At 40.0% G+C, this 16,430-nt stretch overlaps 1 pseudogene; it reads left to right on the forward strand.

Moving 5' to 3' along the window:
- Positions 1-10,403: 10,403 nt before the first annotated feature.
- LOC145038071 (5S ribosomal RNA) lies at positions 10,404-10,522 on the forward strand (annotated as a pseudogene).
- The last annotated feature ends 5,908 nt before the right edge of the window (positions 10,523-16,430 follow it).

The raw sequence follows: 16,430 nt of genomic DNA on the forward strand, positions 1-16,430 counted from the left end.
GAGTCCTAGCCATGGGACGAGAAGAGTCAGTCGCCGATCCCACCGTTGTTTCGGGTACGTTCCTTCTCGACAACTCTTATGCTAGTATTCTTTTTGACTCGGGTGCTGAAAGAAGCTTTGTTAGTCATTCATTCAAACATAATCTTAAACCTAATCCCTAACCATTAATCGAAACGTTTACCGTCGAGATGGCTAATGGAGAGAAAGAAAGCGCTCGCGATATATTCATAGGCTGCACTCTTACCCTGAACGATCATTCATTTCCCATCGATCTTATGCCAGTCTCCATAAAGAGCTTTGATGTCATCATTGGCATGGATTGGTTAAGTCCCAATCATGCTGATATCCTATGTTTCGAAAGCCATCCGTCTCAACCTTCCCATGGGTCAGACTCTCATAATCTATGGCGATAAACTCAGCTCCAACCTTCGCATCATTTCCTACATCAAAGCTCAGAAACTCTTGCAAAAGGAATGCCAAGCATTCCTAGCCCATGTCATTAATGAGAAACAGGAAGTTAAAGACCTCGCAAGCATCCCCGAAGTCTGCAAATTTCTTGATGTCTTTCCGGAAGAGATCCCTGGAATTCCTCCCGAACGTCAAGTCAAATTTCGCATCGACCTAATTCCTGGAGCTACCCCGTAGCCAAGTCTCCATATCGTTTAGCTCCAGCAGAAATGTAGGAGTTATCTAGCCAACTCAACGAGTTACTCAGCAAAGGGTTCATCAGACCGAGTTCCTCACCCTGGGGAGCTCCGGTTTTATTTGTGAAGAAGAAAGATGGATCCTTCCAGATGTGTATCGACTACCGTGAGATAAATAAGTTGACCGTCAAGAACCGATATCCCCTTCCGCGAATAGATGACCTCTTCGATCAACTTCAAGGAGCCAGCTATTTCTCGAAGATAGACCTTAGGTCAGGGTACCATCAGCTACGAGTTCATGCGAGTGATGTTTTCAAAACAACTTTCAGGACTCGGTATGGACACTATGAGTTTGTAGTGATGCTCTTCGGTCTAACCAATGCACCGGCAGTGTTCATGGACCTGATGAACTGGGTGTGTCACCCTTTTCTGGACAAGTTCGTCATTGTGTTCATTTATGACATACTTGTCTACTCCAGAAGCGAAAAAGATCACAAACAACACTTGAGGTCAGTGTTGGAAACCCTTAGATCCGAAAAGTTTTACGCAAAATTTTCCAAGTGTGACTTCTAGATCCGGAAGGTGACTTTCCTCGATCACGTGGTAAGCGAGGAGGGTATTCATGTGGATCCTTCCAAGATTAAAGCGATAGAGAATTGGTTGGCACCGAAAACACCCACAGAAATCCGTCAATTCTTGGGTCTCGTCGGCTATTATCGAGGATTCATCCAAAATTTTTCCAAAATCGCCAAACCCCTAACCACTCTAACACAGAAAAGTGTACCCTTTTGTTGGAATGAAAAGCAAGAAACAACGTTCCAGACATTAAAGCAAGCCTTGTGCAGCGCGCCTGTTCTGTCCCTACCCGAAGGGACAGAGGACTTCGTTGTCTATTGTGATGCGTCTAATAAGGGCTTAGGTTGTGTGCTTATGCAAAGAGGAAAAGTAATCGCTTATGCCTCAAGACAGTTGAAGGTACACGAGGTCAACTATACCACGCACGACTTGGAGTTAGGAGCCGTAGTCTTTGCACTGAAGATTTGGAGACATTATCTCTACGGAACCAAGTGTACGATCTTCACTGACCATAAGAGCCTGCAACACATCTTTGATCAGAAAGACTTAAACATGACGGCGATGGATAGAGTTACTCAGCGATTATGAGTGCGAAATTCGCTATCATCCCGGCAAGGCCAATGTGGTAGCAGATGCCCTTAGCCGAAAGGAAAGTTCAAGCCGTAAAGTGAGGACACTGACAATGACTATCCATTCCCATTTATCCATGCAAATCCGAGACGCCCAGATAGAAGCCCTCAAACCCGAGAACAAATCAAGCGAAGCCTTGAGGGGAATGAATAAGAAACTTAAGATCAGAGGTGACGGAGTCTACTGTTTCATGGACCAAATTTGGACCCCAAAGTTCGGAGGATTTAGGGAAGTTGTCATGGAGGAAGCACACAAGACCAGATACTCTGTTCACCCGGGTTCTGATAAGATGTACTTGGATCTCAAGAAACGATACTGGTGGCCAAATATGAAGGCGAGATCACTACATTTGTGGGCAGGTGTCTAACTTGCACCAAGGTGAAAGTTGAGTACCAGAAACCCTCGGGTCTACTCCAGCAGCCCGAGATACCCGAGTGGAAATGGGAGATGATTACCATGGATTTCATCACCAAGTTACCTAAGTGTCTGAGTGGGTACGATACCATTTGGGTAATTGTCGATCGTTTGACAAAATCCGCTCACTTCATTCCGATTAAAGAATCGTTCAAGGTGGAAAGACTCGTGCGGATCTACATCCAGGTGGTAGTTTGACTGCACGGTGTACCTGCATCCATTATCTCTGATTGAGATAGCAGGTTTACCTCCAGATTTTGGCAGTCTCTTCAGAAGTCTCTTGGAACTAAACTAGACATGAGAACGGCTTATCACCCTTAGACCGACGGACAGAGTGAGAGAGTTATCCAAACCTTGGAAGACATGCTTAGAGAATGTGTCATCGATTTTGGAAAGTCGTGGGACACACATTTACCTTTGATCGAGTTCTCGTACAACAACAGTTACCACACCAGCATCAAGGTTGCTCCGTTTGAAGCCCTCTATGGTCGCAAGTGCAGATCCCCTCTGTGCTGGGCCGAGGTAGGAGACACGCAGCTAGCCAAGAATCGATTCCCTGATAGTGCTCTCACTGGTCCTCAAATTATCTGCGAAACTACCAAAAAGATCATCCAAATCCGGAAACGATTGAAAGCTTCACGAGATCGCCAAAAGAGTTATGCCGATAATCGACGGAAACCTCTGGAGTTCCAGGTTGGATACTGTGTCCTGTTGAAGGTCTCACCCTGGAAAGGCATGGTATGCTTTGGAAAGCGTGGGAAACTTAATCCAAGGTACATTGGACCCTTCGAGATCCTCGCTAGGATTGGTCTAGTAGCTTATAAACTTCGATTACCTCATGAGCTTAGCAACATCCACCCCATCTTTCACGTCTCGAACCTTAGAAAGTGTTTATCCAATGAAACCCTCATGATCCCTCTGGACGAGATTGAGATCAACAAAAACCTAAACTTTATGGAGGAACCGATCGAAATCATGGATCGATAGATCAAACACACGAAGCAAAGTCGTATCCGATAATGAAGGTTCGTTGGAATGCCAAGCGGGGACCGGAATTCACTTGGGAGTGTGAAGACTCGATGAAACAAAAGTATCCGCATCTCTTCCTAGATCCATGATTTTTATCTTAATTCTGAATTTCGGGACGAAATTCCCTCTAACAGGGGGATAATGTGACAACCCGAAGTTCGTTCCATCATTTGTAACTCTTTCCGTTAATACATTCGTTATTTTAAATTTCATTTCCATTTACGTTATTAAATTAAGTTAGTTAATTTGAGATTACTATTATGACTTAATGGGTGTCCTAGCGCGTTTATAACTCATATTATCACCCCATATTAGTAATCGTAATTTTTTTTAGAATTGGCCATATCGGGTTACGACAACTTAATCGGGTGCGACCAAAAGCCACGTCTAACGTCGGTATCGGGTAGAATTCCACCGTATCCCGAACTTGAATCCTATTTAAAGCCCAACATACTTCAATTTGAAGCTTTTTCTCTCTCTCACTACTCTCTCTCTAACCTCTCTCCTCAATCTAAACTTAAGGTCCAAAATCATCAAATTAAGACTCCAATTCATCAAGGTAACTCCCTAACTCATAGACTAGCATCCTTGTCCTTCAAATTCGTGATTAATAATTGAAAAAGGACCATTTTCATGTGTTTACGGCCCTGGAACATGCTTGGGCCGTAAACACACATAAATGGGGTTTTTGAGCCTTAAAACACTTCCAATCCACCTTTAGAGCTTAGATATGGCTAAATGGCTTAATGGAATGGACTTAGAACACCTTGAATCCAACTTTTGAGGACTAAACATGAGTTTACTACCCAAGAACATGCTTGGTCCGTAAACTCATTATCACGGAGAGTAAATTCAAATTCAAGTGTTTAAATGCCACTTAAACACACCAATAGCCTTGGATTAAATTCTAGAATCAACCACAATCGATTTAGGGGCCATAAACATGATGAAAACCCTTCCTTTAGGAGTTCACGGCCATAAACCCCCCAAGAATGTGTTCCTGGGCCGTAAACTCACATACACAAGTCAAATAATGCCCTAAATTCATTCTAAGGCTTGTAAAATTGGTTTGAATGACATATGATTAATCTAGGGCCACCAAATCATTAAAAGAAGGAGTGTATAGGAGCTTACAGCCATAAACTCCTATTTTACAGCCGTAAACTCCCTTTGATGATACATTTGGTGGTTTAACTCATTCCTATGCCTTCGATTAAATCATAACAACCTTCCCCAAGTGTTATTTGACCATTTAACATCATAAAACCCCACATCCATGAGTTCACGGCTGTGAAATCATGTGGAATTGGTATTAGGGCCGAAAACTCCATAGGGAGTTTACTTTTGAAGAGTAAACACATTATCCAAAGCCCTATACGTCTGTAGATGTCACCCAGGTCACTCCAAACACTTGATTTGAAGTGTTTTCTCGTATTGGAGTGTATAATCATATCTAATTAGTGATTTAAAGTCTAATTAGATACATTTGTATATCATTTCATATTACATAGGAACCTCGCGCGTTATCAAGCCTCTAACCGACACTTAGCATCCAAACCGTCACGTTTTCTCGTCTGGTGAGTTCATACCCCTACCATTTTTCAATGTTTTTCATTGTTTTCAGGGGGGAATACAAGCAAAGTACAAGGAATACTTGTACTCAAAACTTTTTTTATATGTGTTGTGTTTAATATTACATATGATTTTAACAGTGACAATAATAACAGATAACCGTTTGAACATGCAGAACACATTATCATATTATTTGTGAAAACGTTATAAAATGTTGTACTTTATATTTTTCACAAATGGTTTTCCACAGAATAGTTAAAATCATAACATTTGAACTTTGATCATGAAACTTAGTACATTGTTTTGTCATCGGTAACACTCCACAGAGATACGCGAGTAGAGGATCGTTATTTGTAATAGGATCTTTCTGTATTATTACTAGTAAATTTGTTATTCCTTTAAATTGGAGACACGTCCTTGGAGAAAACTCCACAGAGATACGCAAGTGGAGGACCGCCACTATAACCAAAATCTCTTAGATAGGGAGCATGACTTGAGTGTATAGATCTATACAGGGCTGACAACCCCACACCTGGCTGCTAGCTACAGCCGAACCGAAAGGTTGAAGGGTGACGAAAGTCATAAGATGATGTGGACTACATATTGCCATATCTAGTCTATCGTACGGTTATGGAACTCGCAATTTGGATAACAAAGATTTACTATTTAGTAATAATGGATGTAGTAACTAGTTTACTTTATAGTTATTAGTTTTATATACTTGTTAAAACTAATACATTTCAGTATACATCTTTTACATTACATTTCGGATTGGTAAACTAACATACACTTTACAAGGATAACCAGGTTTTTAGTATACATCTTTTACACTACATTTTGAATCGGTAATCAACTTTTTAGGAAAATATGGGATTTTCCTGGTATAACAATTATACATAACCAGAATCGTGTAACAAAACAGATAACTAAAATTTACATATAAGAAAATATGAGATTTTCTTGGGTTTGTAACTTTTTCAGAAACCGAAAGGAAACTTGTACATTTTCAGAAAACAAAACCGCTTATGAACGCACCAGCTTTATGCTAATTTTTAAAATGCTTGCATTCTCAGGTCCGCATTAGACAGGTACCCGATGATCCTTTCGGCGAAAACGAAGTACGTAGAAGACACGTCTTAACTTTTGTTCATATATACATATGTATAACACTTGTACAACTTTACTTTTGAACAAATGTAAATTTTCATATGTAATGTAATGCTTGTTTACTTTGCTTACTATGTACATTGGTTATGATATTCAACGTGGAGTCGGCCCCGGAAACGTTTTCGCCTTGGGTTTCGAGGTGTGACACTTTTCTCCAAATGTTACAAGTCTTTACTTTTCAGTTTTACAAATTAAAGACACGTTAATACTTATGAATTCACCAGCTTTATTGCTGATACTCGCTTTCAAAATAACTTGTATTCTCAGGTCACAAATAGACCGGTACGACGACCAGGTTTTGTGAAGACGGAAAAATCAAGACTCTTCTTTTATTTTGATTATATATTATGTTGTCTTATACTATGAAAGAACACACTTGTAATAAAATTTATACTATTAATGCAATGGATGATGTTGTTGCTTGTTTACTACTTTACATTGTTGTGATACATTACATGACGTCTTCCGCCCCAGAACGTTTCCGCCGTTCTCAGTTTTGGGGTGTGACAGATTGGTATCAGAGCATTGTTTATGGTGAATTAAGTATATCAACCCATAAAAGATATACTAACTATAAATACAATGGGATTAAAAATACTCTGACCAAGAGTTATACTTTTAAATAATAAAATACTTAACAAATTATACGTGCCTACAATCATACTAAAATCCGTGTCACAATGACAAGAACAAAAGTATTACGATTGTTGAATATCATAGGTAAGCTCGGGGATGTATGGTCAGTCTTGGGAGTGGTATAGCCTGATCAACTATGCTAGTCCGAGTAGTGCACATGCCCAGGAATGGTTGTGATGTGTCAACAAGTCTAAAAACTTACCAACACTACCACAATGAGAACATTATAACAGAACCTAAGTCTAAAAATACTATAGGAGTATTTTGTGTTACTATAATTACTTACTTGAGAACTAAAAATGATCTTCATTCCTAAGTTGATAGTTGCTAAGTGGATACACCAAAGTTATATGTAACTAGGATGTCATAGACTTAGAATCTATGAAATTTTGGCTTTACCCTTATTCCTTGTGAATTTGGGGTTAAGGTCACTTATTCGAAGGCCTATCCTGTTTTGATTACATGTAACCGGTATTCACTTTACAAATAGTGATATAACTAATGAAGATTTTCTAATAATTATATAGATAGTTCGTATAATAATTATTTCCTTACCCCAATTCTCGCGTAGATAACATAGCTGGACTCCATCCCCACGGTAACCCGTACCTTCCGAATGAAGGCAATGATGGATGGTTTGGAGAAGAACCCGAGAATGATCATCCAATCCCTTTGAATGATCACCATGCTGAAGACCTTTCGGATGATGATAACTCCGACCCCGAGGTTGAGAACCTACCCTCGGTAGCTCCCATTCCAAATCTTAACCCTCGTCCGGCTTTTCATGGCCCGATGCCTCCTTGGGTAGAATGCTTGGAAACATGGAGTGAAGATCAAAATCAACCTATGATGTTTAATGGAGACCGAAGCTTCTACAACGTAAACGAAGGGAGCTCAGAAGATAGAATTCTACCAATCCTAATCCGTAGAGGTGCCCGAAACGAAATTCAGGGCAGGACGGCTCTCCAACATATCGAAGAGGTTAATGCCAATGCAAGAATGCATACCATTTGCACCAATCGACTTGAACACACAAGTGAGAGATCTGAGAGAAACCATGAGACCCTACTGCAAGCACTAGCTGAAACTCGAGCCGAAGTCATAGAGCTCCGAGTACGTCAAAGAGTGTACGAAAGATACCTACTTGATATGGAACGTCAACTAGCTGAACTAAGGGTTCACCATAGGGGTGACCGTCGCCAGTAGGAGATGCTTTACTTTCCTTCTTTGTTTTAAAGAACCGTGTTCATGTCTATGTTCTGTGTAGCACTTTTCTATGTGACTACTTTGTACTGTAAGTACTTTTAGTTAGGTCTTTATGTTGTCAAAGACTTTTTTACTCCAGATGTGATGTAAGACCTATTACAAGGTTAATTGTCCAGCACTTATTACATCTTAAATATCGATGATATTGACAGTCGACTAACTTTCGTGTCACTCTTTGTTCAAAAAACATTCATCATACCTTGATTGGAGTCTATCTGAAACTTGTTTTAGTCAAGTCTTTGGACTATAGTAATTTAACTCCGGAATCATTTTCAAGCCTCTTTCAAAGGTTGGATCATATTATCCACCAACCTATAATACCTCGGCTTGAACAACAAACGTCTTGAGACCATTGTACGGATATACTTTTACTCTTTACTAAGGACTACATTATAGGGATGTAGGTCAAACCTTCATGAACATACTTCTATTCCGTACTAGGACTATATCATAGGGATGTAGGTCAAACCTTTGAGAACATACTCTTACTCTTTAGTTGAACAATTGAAATATATCTAGGGTCAATGGTAGCCTTTTCTAGAAATCCTAGTTCATCAAAAAGGATTCGTAAGAAGATTATTATTATGACTTTCCTCGCTTATGCATTCCCGAGTTATATATAACGAAGACCTGGTAGACAATAGAATGTGAGATTTCTAATTTAGTTTCTTTTCCTCGTTGGGATGTAGGACTAGAGTAGAATCACACATTTTATTATCCACCCAATATTGAGTATATCATAACGTGTATAAGCTAAGTTTTCATGTATAATAACTCATCTCTTAGTCAGAATCAAACCTATAAAGGCTCAACAGTAACAACTCACGAACTCCTTTTCTTTCGTATTACAGACTCATGTCGTCACCCAGAGATAGCCTACCGAGCAATGAAACCCCAATCTTCCAGATCGATGCCACTACGTTACAAGCCACGGTAACAGCTGCCGTGACTGTTGTCCTTGCACACTTCAACTCTTGTAACACGAACAAGGCCGACAAAGGGGCTGACAATTCTGATCGTTGTGATGATCTGACCCAAAGCCACAACCCGAGTTCAAGAAACGGAAACGTCAAGCCCAAGTAGAACGCAAGCGATTTCACAGGCTTGCCATGCGACAACAACCAGTGATGACCCCCGCCACCTTCGTACCGACCAAGCGTTATGAGGGAACACTCCCGAAGTGTAACAAGTGTATCTATCATCATAACGGAGCCTTCCGGGTATTGCAATGTACCAATTGCAATAGGCTGGGGCATATTGCCCATTTCTGTAGAACCACCTCCACCACCGGAGCCAGCCAAGCTTGCTATAGCTGCAGTGAGACAGGACACTATCACAGGAATTATCCAAAAGTAAAGAATACGAAAGCACCCACTTCCATATAACTCCAACCCAACACATCGCTTCCACCACCAATGCTAGTACTAGCCAGACATGTCACCAATGCGGTGAGATAGGGCACTTCAAGAAGGATTGTCCCATAACAAAGAACTCCGGCTCAAATGGGAGAATATTAAGGATCACTACCGCAGGAGAGACTACTCCGAACCCACGTTAATGTAATTAAGGCATTTCGTTGTAACAGACCCATAAAACATGTTTAAAACTAGTGCAACTCGAGTCTTATCTTTTGCGAGATCCCGTCAGTAAGGGACCCTCATGCTGCGTATACTTGCCTTTTGTAGTATACCTTATTCGCAGCAGCATTCCTGTAGTACTCTAAAGTACTGTAACTCTGCCAAAAGTTGAACTGTTGTGTTTTGTCTGCAACGCCTTTATTTTCAAATCTAGTGTCTTTATTTTCAAGTATGTCCAATATTATCATACAACTTGAGTCAATTCGATTCACACAATACCAGTTTCGTGCGCACATCTCTTTCTCCGAAATTGCCTTTCTAGCAAAGTCGTCATTCCAGAACTCCGAAGTACTCATGCATAGAGTACCTCGTATTTCTTATCCTTTTCGAAACCTCAGCAAACCTCCTCGAAGTACCACTCGTACAGTACGTCAAGTTCAATCTAAAGACCCATACGGTTGATCTATCACTGAAGAAGGTATACACAGGGGTGGCATATAATCAAGGTTCTACAGGTTTAGAATTGATGATTCCACTTTAACTATTTTCCTCGTTGGGATGTGAGGTTAAAGAAGAATCATTTATTCGACTACCTTTTCAATCTTAATTATATACGACTCGTATACACGAGACTGCGATTGATGAACCATGTATGACTTCTAATATGAACTTCAGGATGGAGACTGCCCAAGAATACGAGTGCTCGCATTGTTACACGAACGAACTTAGAACCCAATACGACTACCATAACCCGATCTCCCTACAGTCTCACACCAATGGAGATACAAGAACTGTTCGGACAACTTAACGAATACACATCAAAATAATGAGAAGACCAAGCTCCTCACCTTTGAGAGCTCCGACCATATTCTTCAAGAAGACAGACTTCGGTGAATGCGATCATACCAATGCTAATGCACCGGATCCCATCAGAACTCCGCAGTTAAACATGCATAGGCGAGAGAAGTACTATGATGGGTAACACCTTGGAAAGTCCTCGTAGCGTAGATATCGACAAGTCTTCTGTTAGAAATCATTACTTTCTGCCTCGCATAGATGAATTGGTTGATCAACCGCAAGGAACGAAGTGCATTTCAGAAATGGACCTAAGATCCGAATATCACTAGTTGCGAGTGTTAGTGAAGGATGTTCCGAGGACAATCTTCCAAACTCGATGCGGATGCTACAAGTCCGTAGTGATATCCTTCGGATACGACCAATACGCTTGTATTATTCATGATCTTAATAAATAGGGTACACCATTCTTACTTGGGTCAATTCGTCATTGTCCTTATAAATGACTTACTTATCTACTCTCGTAGTAAGAAGGAAATCATACAGAGAATCTACAACGAACCATGGAAACATTACTATCAGAGAAGCTTTACGCGAAATTCTCAAAAATACGAATTTTAGATTTGAAGAGTCGAATTTGTAAGAAACATTACCAATGATGTGGGAATTCTTGAGGACCCTTCCAAAAATCAAAATCATTGAGAATTTGTCAGCACTGAAGACGCTTATGGAATTCGCCAAATTCTAGGTCTCGCTGACCTACTGTCAAAAGTTCATTCAGAACTCCTCGCAAATTTCAAAACCTCTTACGACTTTGACTCAGAAGGGAGTGGCCCTTGACTGGGAAGAAAAGCAAGAAAAATAAACCTTTGGAATTCCAAGTGAGAGACAAAATCCTTTTGGATGTCTCACTATGGGAAGGCTTGATATGCTTCGGAAAGCATGGAGAGCTAAATCCAAGAGAATTAGGACCTCCGGGATTCTTACCCGAATCGGCCCTGTAACTCATAAACCCAACCTACATCGTGAACTCAGTGATGTACATTTCACCCTTCATGTCTCGAACTTGAAAACATATCTTTCCGACAGGACTCTCGTAATCCCACTCGACGAAATCGAGATCAAGGAGAGCCTCGCCCTCGTGGAAGAACCGTAGTAATCATGGACCGAGAGGTCAGGCGAACAAGGCAAAGCCACCTCCCATTAGTGAAGGTTCGTTGAGATACCAACCGAGGACCCGAATTCACTTGTGAGCGGGAGGACCAGTTGATTAGGAAGTATCCCCACCTCCATACTCGATTTTTCATGCTTACTCCTTACCTAAATTCTAATTTCGGGACAAAATTCCATCAAACAGGGGGATGATGTGACAATCCGAAATTTTCTAAGCTTTAACCCTTCAATAGGTAAACATATGACGTATACTCCAGGGCATTTTGTGCATCATAAAGTTCCAAAAACTCCAATAGTTTGGAGTTTACGGCCCAAATGGCATTTGGACCGTAAACTCCATGGACTATATATATGGCACTTAGCCATTTTTCCTTCATTTCTCCCATTTCAACTAGAGAAAACCCGATTTCTCTCCCAAGGATCTTCAAGTTTTCATCCCAATTGTAAGTAATTCTATCCTAGAGTATATTAAGGCTTGTTATACTTCCTTATATAAAGAAATCACCCAAGAAACACCAAGACAAGGTGTTTACGGTCCAAGGTGTTATTGGACCGTAAACCCTAAAATGGGTGCCAAAGTTTGCCCTAGTTCCTTCTAAGCCTTGACAACTAGCATAGATCCTTTCCTTGATGAGTTTAGCACTTGAAAAACACCAAAAAACCCCCCATGAACATGAGTTTACAGTTTGGGAATCTCCCAAAACCGTAAACACCCCCAAAGGGTGTTTTGATTCCCCTAACACCTTAGTAAGCCTTGGATATTAGCATAGAACTTTACACCATCGAACTAAGGACTTCAATACACGAAATGGTGCTTCTTACCATGAGTTTACGGCCGTAAACTCATGGGGAAGTGTTCCTTAGACCGTAAACACCATACAAGGTCATTCTTGGACCTTAAACCCACCTAACCTCTTGTTTAAGCCTTGGAACACTTAAGAACTTAAGTTATAATAGTTTTAAGCCTCATTTGGTGACCCAATTGAGAGTTTATGGCCAGGAGTAAACTCCCCTGGGCCGTAAAATCCAACAAACATGGTCCATTGAACATAAACTCCCGTATAAGGCCTTACACTCCTTTGTTGCAACCCGATAGCCTCCTAACACTTTGACCAAAGTGTTTTCCTCACATTAGGATGTTTATACATGTTTAATTAGTGTTATAATCACTAATTATATATATATATATATATATATATATATATATGTCACACCACGAAAACCGAAGGCGGAAAACATTTCCGGGGTGGACTACCACGTTGAGTATCAAATCCAATGCACATAGTAAGTAAAGTAAAGCAACCATACATTACATATTAAAGTTTTACAGTTGTTTCAAAAGTGAAGTTTTTACAGTTGTGATACATTATATATATATATATATATATATATATATATATATATATATATATATATATATATATATATATATATATATATATATAACAAAAGAAACGGATCTTCATGTACACCGTCTTCAAGCAAAAAGGATCTTCGAGTACCTGTTCTAACGCTGACCTGAGAACACAAGCGGTTTGAAAATCAGCATAAAGCAGGTGAGTTCATAAGCGGTTTTTGTTTGTGAAAATGTTTCGAGTTTCCTTTGTGTTTCTGAAATGTTATATGCACCAAGAAAATCCCATATTTTCTTAATAGTTGGTTATTATTTAACAATTGTAAAGTATAGTAAGTTTGTACACTGAAAACATGTTTATTCATGTGGAAATGTATAGTTGGTTATCTGACTTGTTAAACTGTTCTGTTTACTTATCATGTGTTACCAGAAAAGTCCAATACTTTCCTTATTGTATGTTACTAATTGTAAAAGATGTATTGTTATCCAATTGTTACACTTTCTAGTTATGTAAGTGTTACCCAGGAAAGCCCCATGCTTTCCTGCATATTGGTTCTAATGTAAACGATGTTAAAGATGTAAAAGATGTAAAAAGTGGTTCATTATTACTATAAGTAAATCTCTGTTATCCTAATTGCGAGTTCCATAACCATACAATAGACTGAAAACCTGTGGCAATAAGTAGTCCACATACTTATGACTTTCGTCACCCTTGAACCATTTCGGTTCGGTTGTAGCTAGCAGCCAAGTGTGGGGTAGTCAGCCTCGTATAGATCTATACACTCAAGTCACGCTCTCTAAATACCAGAGATTCTGGTTATGGGTGTAGTCCTCCACTCGCGTATCTCAATGGAGTGTTCTCCGAGGACGTGTCTCCAATCATATAGGATTAACGAATTTACTAGTAATAATAGGATAGTCCTCCACTCGTGTATGTGTGTGGAGTGTTACCGAGGACAAAACAATGTACATGTATTATGTTCAAATGTCTAATGTTATGCTTTTAACTGGTAAAATGTGGAAAACCATTTGTGAAATATATGTAAAACATAACAGTTTAAAGACCTATTTCACAAATACATGTTACGTGATCTGCATGTTCAATCTGTTATCAATTGTGGTAATCAGTCATTGAACACACACATACATGAGTTTACGGTCGTAAACTCATGTGGGTGTGATTTTGGGTGTTTAATGGCTTAAATGGACATGGGGATTGTTGGAATGGATTTCTAAAATGCCATGGAATGGATTGTATGAAATTATAACACTTAAAAGGGAGTTTACGGCCATACCATAAGAGTTTACAGCCGTAAACTCACCTATGGCCAAGGAAAAATTGATTTGAGCTTCAAAGGACAATCACATGTGATTCTAGTTATTTATACAAGCCATTTGAGTGTGTTTGATGCATCATTAACATAGTTTTATGAGTTTACGGCCAAGGGTATGCTCCTAGGCCGTAAACTCCTATAAATGATACTTTTGATATGTTTCAAACCCTTAAACTATTTTTAGATGCATCTAGATTTTACCACAAGGCCATTGGTTGAGTTTCAAGGCATTTGGACATGTTTTAAGGCTCTAAATCCCCAATTAAGAGGTGTTTACGGCCCAAGAATATGTCTTGGCTGTAAACCCTCTTTTTTCCCTCAAAAATCATGTTTAAGGTGTTTAGATGCTAAAACCAATGTCCCACAAGGCATATCTAAGTCCCAACGATGATTTGGAAGGGTTAATTGGCTCATAAACCCCTTGAACATGAGTTTACGGCCCAAGAATGTGTCTTGGCCGTAAACTCACTTTTGTCACTTAAAATCAATGTTTTAATTGTTGTAAGTCCCTTCCATTAAGTCATTAAGCCATTACTAATGTCTAACATTGCTTAGGAGGGGTTTTAGGGCTTAAAAACCCTTGTTATATGAGTTTACGGCCCATGAAGGTTCCATGGCTGTAAACTCATGAATATAGTCTTAAATCATGCTTTGAACTCGAATTTAAAGGCTAAGAAGGTTACAATACAAGCTAGGGAAGGTACCTTAGAGATTTGAAGCCTAAAATTTGATTTTTGATCCCTTAAACTTGGATGAGGAGAGAGGTTGGAAGTGTTTAATGGTAAATTGATCAAAGGCTTCAAATGGAGTCTTAAACACGTTTATATAGTGTTTAAGTTTTGGACACGGAGGAATTCTACCCGATACCGGCGTTAGACGAGGCTTTTGGTCGTACCCGATTGAGTTACCGTAACCCGATACGGTAATTTCTAGAAATATTCCGATCGCTAAAATAGGATGTTAGAATGATTTCTAATTGTATTAAGACACCCATTAAGTCATTTTAAATGTGTACTAATTAATGACTTAATTATACGGAAGATCGGAAATCGAATTTGAAATGACGATTGGCTGCGCGAATTGTACTACGAAAGAGTTACAATAAATGATACGGAAATTTCAGGTTGTTACATTATCCCCCCGTTAAAGGGAATTTTGTCCCGAAATTCAAAGTTTAGAACATAAGACAAGATACAAATCATGGATCAGAAAAGAGTTGTGGATACTTCTGTTTCATTGAATCTTCCCGTTCCCAAGTGAATTCCGGTCCCCGCTTGGCATTCCAGCGAACCTTCACTAACGGGATGCGACTTTGTTTTGTACGTTTGACTTCTCGATCCATGATTTCGATCGGTTCCTCCACAAAGTTGAGGTTTTCATTGATCTCGATCTCGTTTAAGGGAATTGTTAGGGTTTCATCGGATAGGCACTTTTTGAGATTTGAAACATGGAAGACAGGATGAATGTTACTAAGTTCGTGAGGTAAATGAAGTTTATAGGCAACTGCAACGATCCTGGAGAGGATCTCAAAGGGTCCAATGTACCTTGGATTAAGTTTCCCACGCTTACCAAAGCGCACAGTGCCTTTCCAGGGCGAGACTTTTAACAGTACACGGTCTCCAATCTGGAATTCTAGTGGTTTCCGACGATTATCAGCGTAACTCTTTTGACGATCACGTGAGGCTTTCAGTCAGTTACGGATTTGAATGATCTTTTCGGTGGTTTCGCGGATGATTTCAGGACCAGTGAGAGCACTGTTGGGGACTCGACTCCTGGCTAACTGTGTATCCCCCACCTCGGCCCAGCACAGAGGGGATCTGCACTTACGACCGTATAGGGCTTCAAACGGAGCAGCCCTAATGCTGGTGTGGTAACTGTTGTTGTATGAGAATTCGATCAACGAGAGATGTGTGTCCCACGACTTTCCAAAGTCAATGAAACATGCCCTAAGCATGTCCTCCAGGGTTTGGATTGTTCTCTCACTCTGTCCATCGGTCTGAGGATGATATGTCGTGCTCATATCTAGTTTGGTTTCAAGGACTTTCTGGAGGGATTGCCAAAATCTGGAGGTAAACCTGCTATCTCGATCAGAGATAATGGATACAGGTACACCGTGTAAACGTACTACTTCCTGAATGTAGATTCGCGCGAGTCTCTCCATCTTGTACGATTCTTTGATCGGAATGAAGTGAGCGGATTTTGTCAAACGATCGACAATTACCCAAATGGTATCATACCCACTAGAACACTTGGGTAGTTTGGT

This window comes from Lactuca saligna, chromosome 3, assembly GCF_052625555.1.
Source record: "Lactuca saligna cultivar CGN05327 chromosome 3, ASM5262555v1, whole genome shotgun sequence".
In the NCBI taxonomy this organism is placed as follows: domain Eukaryota; kingdom Viridiplantae; phylum Streptophyta; class Magnoliopsida; order Asterales; family Asteraceae; genus Lactuca; species Lactuca saligna.